The sequence below is a fragment of the Lissotriton helveticus genome, chromosome 12, assembly GCF_964261635.1.
Source record: "Lissotriton helveticus chromosome 12, aLisHel1.1, whole genome shotgun sequence".
NCBI lineage: Eukaryota > Metazoa > Chordata > Amphibia > Caudata > Salamandridae > Lissotriton > Lissotriton helveticus.
Genome location: NC_136073.1, coordinates 828759663 through 828769559, shown reverse-complemented (window position 1 = coordinate 828769559; position 9897 = coordinate 828759663).

Sequence of the window (9897 nt, the reverse complement as noted above, 5' to 3'; positions counted from 1 at the left end):
TGTATCGTTCCCCGTCGTCGGAATGGGAGCCTCGGTAAATAAAACCTATCATAACCATAGGTACAAAAGAGGAAATCAGGCCTAGGCCTCATCTCATTTTGTAGCATATCACCCTCTTTGTGTAAAAGCCCAAACTTCCTGCAACAACCAATCAGAACAGCCTCATCCCATAGAACCTTCCTGAGAGAGCCTCAGATTTGTGCTAGGGAGTCTCCACTGAGCTCTGCTCAGTTTCTTTCTATTCAACAATTTTACTTCAAACTACGTCTGACAAGGAGAAGATGGCTTTGTTCAGGGCCTGTGCTACCTGTTCAAAAAAGACTTAGTGGAGGACAAGCATGATTAATGCATCTATTGCCTGTATCCAGACCACAAGGCCACTGATTGCAAGATCTGTAGAACTTTTTCTATAAAAACATTGAGAGACAGGAAGGGCCGATTATTGACCTGGCTACAGAAAATGAAGTCACGAAAGGAGGTGCTGTCTTCAGATGAGCAGGACTCTTCATCGGCTACATCTTCCAGAAAGAGGGGTAGGTCTCCTCCCTCTACTTCTTCTGGGGCCCCTGTCGAAGCCCATCATAAGATCTCTGAGAGGGCTAGTCCCATTAAATCTCCTCACCGAGGTGAAAAGGAGAGGCTCGGACAGGCTGCTGAGGTGGACACAGCCAAGAAGGTGAAAAAGGATGCTTCTGTTCCTTCACAAGAGTCCCAAAACGTGAAGGAGAGCAAGACACTGGCTGCTGTCTCTCGGGATGGAAAGCCTGACAAAAAGCAGCGTCCATCGACGACGAAAGCATCCGGTATGTCGACGACTTCTCAGAAAAGCCTGTCTTCTCATGTAGCTCCGTCGACTGGACCGGTGGCGGCGTCGACGATGATGACGAGAGTAGTGTTTACGGCTACGTCGACGACGTCTGCTGTAATGTTGATGACGACGAGTTCGTCGACTATCAATCCACCGTCGACGATAAAGGCTCCGTCGACGAGATCATCTCTCCGTCGACGATTCCATTGACGAGGTTGTCGATGATTAAAAAAATCCACATTTCCATGCGAAAGCAAATAACGCCGGAGAGGACTTTTCCTAGGCGAGGAACACCTTTGCCTCCTACTATGCTGTTGGATGAGTAGTCTGATGACGAGGAGGATGATAATCCTTATGGGGATGCCTACAGTCCCTCGGACTTAAATGTGAAGTGTCAGGATACGGACACTGAAGAATACTATGAACACCAATATGTCCAGCAAAGCAGCCCTTCTCAAACCTTCGGACAGGACATGGTGGCCATCCCATCCTCTTTAGTATCCGATTTACAATTGATGTTGCAAGATTGTAGAACTAGGTTTCCAACTCAACCTATAATACAACAGGAGCGCCCTCCTTCACCTGTTAGACCTCTTGCTCCTGCAATCATTGTGACAACGGTGACACCACGGATGGTGGAACCGGAACCCAGACAGGAAACACAAGAGGTTGTGGATGATGTTTCTTCTGATGAAACTGTTCAGGAAGATCCTACGCATGATCCTGATCTGGATTATGATGATAGTGGCCCCCAAGATCCGGATGTGGCAGGGCAGGATTCGGCTACCTCTCCTCCAGCCGACATTGGGGGTTTCCATAACATCATGGAGAGGGCATCTAAAAGATTTGGTCTGCCGATCACGACTGTGCAGACAGACTGCTTCCTCTATGACTTTAAAGAACCATACAAGAGGCCAGTCCGTTCTATACCTATCATAGAACATGTATGGTCCGAGGGGGTTAAAGTGATGCAAAATCCAGCGACAGTCATTCCTGTTCTTCCCCGGCTGGAGAAGAAATATAAGGCGCCGGAAGGCAGTCCAGCATGTCTACTGGGACAACCTAAACTGGATGGAGTAGTTTCTGTCCTGTAACTCCAGTTCTGTAGTTGGGGTATCTCTGTTATAGTCATAATCTAGTGAATAGTCCCGCTCATGTGCGTGGACCCCGGCAATCAAAAATAATCTCTTAAATTGTCTGAAAATTGCAGAACTGCAAAGACACTTAAGAGAGAATTTAAAGACAAATAATGCTGCATATATCCACAGGTTAGACTGTCCAGTACTTCAACTAGAAATTCCACCAAAACACACACACAAATAGCACAGCCTGCCCAGTTTCCCCCACAGAGAAACTTGCCTCAAGCAGAAAAAGCCTCTGGAATGATAGAGAGGAAGGCATGGACAGACAAGCCCCATAGGCTGCCATTATGTGGCTTAAATAGGATACTGTGCCTTTAAGAGAACTTTCCAGAACTTCTCCCAGAATGCACAGCAGGTCCCTCTTACTTTCAGTTCTTTTTGAAGTCGTAACACGCCAGACCTGTAGCATTCCTTACATGCGTATCTCTCTCCACCGGGGAGGCGGGTGGGCGCTTATGACTATAACAGAGATACCCCTACTACAGAACTGGAGTTACAGGACAGAAACTACTCCTGTAGTAGGGGATCTCTGTGTAAAGTCATAATCTAGTGAATAGAATGGCAAGCCCATCCCCACACCAAAGCGGCGGTGGAGAAAAGAGAAATAACACCACTACTGTGCCAACAGATTTCGCAGCGAAGCCTGCCCAACCTGAGCGTCTGCCCTGGCATCAGAGTCCAGGCAGTAATGCTTAGCAAAGGTATGGACCGACTTCCAAATGGCCGGCTTGCAGATTTCTGCAATTGGAACATTACGGAGCAAAGCAGTCGTGGCAGCTTTGCCCCTGGTGGAATGAGCCTTAGGTTTACCCCCTAAGGTCTTATTAGCTTTTAGGTAACACCGCTGTATGCAGGACACAATCCACCCAGAGATGGACTGCTTAGAGGTCGCAAGACCCGTCCTGACCGATCCATAATTGATAAACAATTGGTCTGACCTACGAATATCTTTGGTCTTATCCAGATAAAATTTCAACACCCTCCTAACATCCAGGGAATGTAAAGACCTTTCCGCCGGAGATGAAGGATTCTGAAAAAACGTAGGCAAAGTTATGGTCTGGTTGACATGAAAATCAGAAATAACCTTGGGAAGAAATTTAGGGTGAGTACGCATAACAATCTTAGCAGCATGAAATACAGTATCTGAAAGAGACACGTTAGTGATAGATTCCTTACTTTAGAATATCCCCAGGCGTCAGAATGGATCTGGAAACTTTTGCGTATCAGTACCCTTGTGTGTCGGTAGGCGTCGTCTGTGGCTCCGCGTCAGTCGTCGGCGTCGTGGGCGCCGTGATGAAGTCGTCGGAGTACTTAGACGCCGCCTCCGCGTGCTGACGTCAGTTCTTTTTTCCGCGCCAGCAAGCGCAGATCTGGAAAAAGCAGTAACCCGTATTCAATTTTAGACTAACTTTTTGGATCTTTTTGATCATTTTTCGATGTCTCACGACTCCGATCGGTGCCGTAGAGATGCCTGGTTTCAAGCACTGCGAGGATTGCGACCGCACGATGTCGGTCACGGATCCTCACCACCTGTGCCTAACTTGTCTAGGCGTCGACCACGACGACGAGGCCTGCTCCGACTGCCGGGCCCTCTCTTCGAAAGCCAGGCGGGAGCGGTCCCGCAAGGGACTCGAACTCCGGCAGTCGGTCCCGCGCCGCGAGAGGTCCCGGTCCCACGGTAGGTCGAGGGACATGTCGCGGGCTCAGAGCCACCACAGTTCCGAGAGTCGGCACCACTCCTCCGGGTCGAAGTCGTCTTCAGGTAAGAAGCACACGAAGTCGAAGAGGCATCATCGCTCTTCTGACCCCCCCCCCCCCCGGACACTCGCGCGATGCGGCCGGGGGCTCGGGTAACACCGCCCACGCGGTTCCGTCGGAGTCGCGGGGGCCGCGTCCAGCTCCACACCCTTCGGTCCCTGGACTTAATGCGGCGCCGCAGGAGATCGAGCGGTTCCTCATGGCCATGAGGTCCCTCTCTCCGACGGGCTCCGTGGCGCCTTTGGACCCAGCGGACCCGTCTGGGTCGGGGGCTTCGGCCCTGACGCAGTCGGGTGCTTTGGCCGCCGACGCCTTCGGGCCCGGCGCCGCAGGGCCCCACAGTCCCGACACCGCCGGTGCCTTCGGGCCCGGCGCCGCAGGGTACAGCGGTCCCGGCGCCGGGCCGCGGAACCCCACTGGACCTTCTTCGGGGTCTGGATCGTCGCCGGTGGACCTTACGACCCCCCCCCGGCGTCGGTCCGTCAGGTGTCGCTTGGGGAGTTTCACTTCTATGACCAGGCCCCATTAATTGAGAACCCTGAGTATCAGGAGATGGGTGATGATGAGGTTTGGGAGGGGTCTGAGGACCCTCTGACCAGAGAGTGTCCGTCTCAAGAGGACTGGACAGAGGAACTTGGGGAGGCCAGTGGTCTGGACACCTCTCCAGACACTGGTTTTGTCTCACTTCCTACCGTGGCTACGGAGGAGGGGGCAACCTATAGTGTGGTGTTGATGAGTGCTGCAAAGGCCTTGGGCCTTGAGCTCCCCGTCGCGGCCGTGAGGACTAACCTCCTCACTGAGGTCCTTAAACCGCAGTCCAGCTCGGCCGAGCCTCTGCTGCCCTTTAATGAGGCCTTGATGGACGTTCTTTTGGGCACTTGGTCCAGGCCCGCTACGGGTTTGCCCGTAGATAGGAACATGGCCAGACGCCACCGCCCGGCCCCGGGCGACCCAGGTTTCCACCGCAACACCACCGCGTATCGGGGGATCATTTGCGGCTTCTGCAGGAGGAAGTTTCGGCCCTCTTGGCCAAGAGGGCCATCAAGCGCGTTCCTGGGCCAGAAGTAGGGTGTGGTTGTTACTCCCACTACTTTGTAGTACCCAAGAAGGGCAAAGGGGGCCTACGCCCTATCTTGGACCTACGGAGCGTCAACGGCTTCCTCCGGAAGGAGAAGTTCAAAATGCTGACTCTGGCTCAGGTCTTGGCTGCCCTGGACCCCGGAGACTGGATGGTAGTGTTGGACTTGCAGGACGCTCATTTTCACATCCCCGTCCTGCCGGCCCACTGTCGCTACCTGCGGTTCATGGTAGGCCACGAGCACTTTCAGTTTACCGTGCTCCCCTTTGGCCTTACCAGCGCCTCACGGGTGTTCACGAAGGTGATGGCGGTGGTCGCAGCTCATCTGCGCAGGTTAGGGGTTTCAGTCTTCCCCTACCTCGACGACTGGTAGTTGAAGGCGGGCTCGCCCCAGAAAGTGGTCAGCCACCTCCAGACGACGGCAGACCTCCTGCACAGGCTGGGGTTCTCCATCAATGTGCCGAAGTCACACCTGTGCCCCTCTCAGAAGCTCCTTTTCATTGGAGCAGTTCTCGGCGCGGTTCCGGGTTTACCCACCCGAACAGCGGGTTTGGGATATACATGCTCTGATTCCGATCTTTCAGCCTTTATCCCGAGTTTCGGTCAGGTTGAGAATGCGGCTTCTGGGGCTGATGGCTTCCTGCATCCTTCTGGTGCATCACGCCCGTTGGCGGATGCGGGCTCTGCAGTGGGACCTGAAGTTTCAGCTGGCCCAGCATCAGGGCAACCTGTCCAACCTGTCTAACCATGTCCTGATCTCAGAGGGCACTGTGAGACAGCTGCAGTGGTGGCTCACGGGCCGTGATTGGGTCAGCGGCAGATCCCTCTCCCTTCCCCAACCGGAGCACGTAGTTGTGACGGATGCGTCCCTCCAGGGCTGGGGAGGCCACATGGCAGAGGTGGAGATCAGAGGCCTCTGGTCTCTGGCGGAGGCCCGGCTCCACATCAACCTTTTGGAGTTACGGGCGATTCGTCTAGCACTGAAGGCATTCCTCCCCTCTGTCCGGGGGAGTGTAGTGCAAGTGTTCACGGACAACACCACCGCCATGTGGTACTGCAACAAACAGGGTGGGGTGGGGTCGTGAACCCTTTGCCAGGAGGCTCTGCGCCTCTGGCAATGGCTGGAACGCCAGGGCGTGACCCTGGTGGCTCAACACCTGGCAGGCTCTCTGAACGCCAGGGCGGACGAGCTCAGCTGTCGGTGCATGATGGATCACAAATGGCGTCTTAACTCGGACGTGGCGCAAGGCCTCTTTCTACGATGGGGAGAGCCTTGGTTAGATCTATTCGCCACCGAAGAGAACGCGCATTGTCATCTTTTCTGCGCGTTGGAATTTCGATGGAATTAGGCCCAGATCCTTGTACTGGGGTGAATGTATGACATTGTTCTACATTCTGTCCATCAACTGAGTTTTTTGCAATTTTCACCCCGAGTGGGCTGGGTATGCTCAGACGTGAGTCCCAGGCTCTCCACACCACTGGAGTCAAGCTATCCAGGCTGAAGATGGCTGATAGCCAGAAACCGGTCCTTGGATGCTTGATTCCGGTCTGGGAAAGACATGGCTTGGTAGTTCGGACTGGACTGTTCCCATGAGGCACAGGGTCAGAGCTGATTTGCATACAGCCAGTGTCTAACCCAGGGTGGTGTGGAGTGCAAAAAAACGATGGAATTAGGCCCAGATCCTTGTACTGGGGTGAATGTATGACATTGTTCTACATTCTGTCCATCAACTGAGTTTTTTGCAATTTTCACCCCGAGTGGGCTGGGTATGCTCAGACGTGAGTCCCAGGCTCTCCACACCACTGGAGTCAAGCTATCCAGGCTGAAGATGGCTGATAGCCAGAAACCGGTCCTTGGATGCTTGATTCCGGTCTGGGAAAGACATGGCTTGGTAGTTCGGACTGGACTGTTCCCATGAGGCACAGGGTCAGAGCTGATTTGCATACAGCCAGTGTCTAACCCAGGGTGGTGTGGAGTGCAAAAATACGATGGAATTAGGCCCAGATCCTTGTACTGGGGTGAATGTATGACATTGTTCTACATTCTGTCCATCAACTGAGTTTTTTGGAATTTCCAAGGCGGCACTCGCTCGGAGACGCTTTTCGTCGCGAGTGGAGTTGCGGTCTATTGTACGCCATTCCGCCTATACCACTTCTGCCCAGAGTGCTGAAGAAGATCAAGCGCGACCGGGCCCAAGTCATCCTTGTGGCTCCGGACTGGGCACGAAGGTACTGGTATCCAGAGCTACTCAGTATGTCAGTCGATCCCCCGGTTCGTCTGCCTCTTCAGGAGGACCTTCTGTCGCAGCAGCAGGGGACGGTCCTCCACCGAACCTGTCCAGTCTCCACCTCCATGCTTGGAGATTGAGCGGCGACAGTTGAGGCCATTTGACTTGCCTCCTGAAGTCTGTAATGTCATTCTGGCAGCCAGGCGTCCCTCCACAAAGTCTGTATACGCCAGCAGGTGGAACAGATTTGTGGCATGGTGCACAGCAAAGGCTGTGGATCCTCTCTCTGCCCCTCTTTCTGAGGTTCTCCTCTTCCTTCTTTCTCTTGCCCAGCAGGGCTCTGCTCTGGGCACTATCAAGGGCTACCTTTCTGACCTTTCAGCATTTCTGAGGCTGCCTGATCAACCCTCTTTTTTCAAGTCCTCCATTGTAAATAGATTTCTTAAGGGCATCACACACACGTTTCCTCCTGTTCTGTTTGTGATGCCTCAGTGGGACTAGAACCTTGTTCTTACATTTCTGATGTGCGCTCTTTTTGAGCCACTTCACAACTGTCCTCTCCGCCTTCTTACTTTGAAGACTGCTTTCCTGGTTGCCATCACCTCTACCAGGAGGGTGAGTGAGCTCCAGGCCCTTTCTTGTACTCCTCCTTTCCTTTCTGTCCATCCGGACAAGGTTGTGTGCGTACTAAGCCATCTTTCTGTAGTAGGGGATCTCTGTGTATAGTCATAATCTAGTGAATAGTCCCGCCCATGTGCGTGGACCCCGGCAATCAAAAATAATCTCTTAAGTTGTCAGAAAATTGCAGAACTGCAAAGACACTTAAGAGAAAATGTAAAGACAAATAATGCAGCCTATATCCACAGGCTACACTGTCCAGTACTTCAACTAGAAATTCCACCAAAAATCCACAAACAGCAAAGCCTGTCCAGATTTCCCTTGTTTTCACTGCAAAACCCCTCAGAAATGATAGAGAGGAAGGCCTGGACAGACAAGCCCCATAGGCTGCCATTATGTGGCTTAAATAGGATACTGTGCCTTTAAGAGAACCTTCCAGAACTTTCTCTCAGTATCCCAGAATGCATAGCAGGTCCAACTTACTTTCAGTTCTTTTTTCCGGCTCCTGCTTACAGGACCCTGTGCATTGAGCTCTCCCTTTTTCAAGGGTTTATTGGAGTTTTTGACACTTTTTGGATTTAAAAGTGTTCTGATTTGATTCTTGGTGTTTCCTGTTCACTTCTGTGTGTTTGTTCAGGCTTTTAGGGATCTAAAATGCCTGCCTTATTCGACAAGTGCCCAGCATGTGGAAGGAAGAAGGCCAAGACTGATCCACACGACGTCTGCATTATTTGCCTCCCTGATGAGCATGTCCCTGAAGATTGTGACATCTGCCAGGCCTTTTCTACAAGGACCCTGAGGGAAAGACAGAAAATTAGGCTCCAAGGCCTGGAAGAGAGGCGTCTGCAGGCTGCAGGTGGGTCTGGGCAGGCTGGGAAGGTTCCCTCTGCCCCTGCTGAGGCCTCTGGGGGGCTCCCCAGAGGCAGGAAGACCAGCAAAAGGTCACGGTCGACGTCGATAGCATCGACGACGTCGAGAGGGATGACGGCGGTGTGTTCCCCTTCTCCCCGGGGCCTGGCCAGGCCGCCGTCGAAGTCACCGGCGACGTCGTCGCACCGGCGCTCGCCGTCGAAGCGACACCGCCGGTCGCCGTCGACCAGTTCGACGTCGAGGGGACCCTGGACGTCGAAGACCGTGAGGAAGCGGTCATCGAGAAGAAAGAGTCGACGCTCGCCGTCGAGGTCTGACCGCTCGTCGTCAAGGGGGCGACGATCGGCGTCGAGGAAGAAACACTCGACGTCGAGGAGACGACGTTCGACGCCAGAGTCGAGAGATCGCCGTTCCACGGCTGAAAAACGACGCTCGACGTCGAGCAGGAAGAGATCAGTGTCACCAGGGATCTCAACCTCCTCTAAGAGGCGCAAGAGGGATTCTGGCGCCAAAAGTCACGCTGGATCTGGTGACGGACGTAGGAGGCGTCGCTCACGCTCTGGAGGGTCTGGATCACAGGCCCCTCCCTCGAAGAAGTCATCGGGCACGAGGTACTCGGTGGTATATACGCCGCCAAGGCTTTTGACCCCTCCTCCTCTACCGAAGGAGGCTCCACCGGCTAAGCCGCCGCTCCCCTCCCTGCCTCCGCCATCTCCTGAGGGGCGGCCTCTGCCGCCAGTCCCTCCTCATAGGCCACCGAGGTCGGTGTCCCTGCCTCTGCTTCCGACACCTCCTAAGGGTACGCCTACCCCGAAGCCCCAGGACAAGCCACGGATGACGCCTCCACGGAAACCGGTGGAGCGTCCACGTGCTGGGAGTTCGCGCTCCCACTCCAGGAGAAGGGACCGTACGCGTCATAGATCTTCAACACGATCTAGACGGCGCCACAGGAGACACAGGTCTCGTTCACGGACCAGGTCGTCTGGGACCAGGGACTACTCCCCGACCTTGTCGGATTCACCGGACACGAGGGTTTCACCGGTCGACGATCTGGTGTCCTTCCAGGACGTGCTGTTAGAGGGTGCAGCGAAATTGGGCATTACTTTGACGGTGCCCACTCCGAAGACTTCGGTCATCTTTGAGACGCTCCATCAGAAGCATTTGTCTCGGCCGTTACTGCCACTGGTGCCGGGCCTGGAAGAACCGGCCCTGGATCTTTTCCTCACTCCTACGGTGACTAAGGCGGCGCCTTCCAGACTGCAGAAGAAGTACCGGGCTCCAGACTCGGACCCGGCCTTTCTAAGGCTGGAGCCCCCTCCAGACTCGGTGATTGTGACGGCGGCGCGCAAACAGCATGCCACCACGCCTTCCTCCACAGTTCCGCCAGACAAGGAA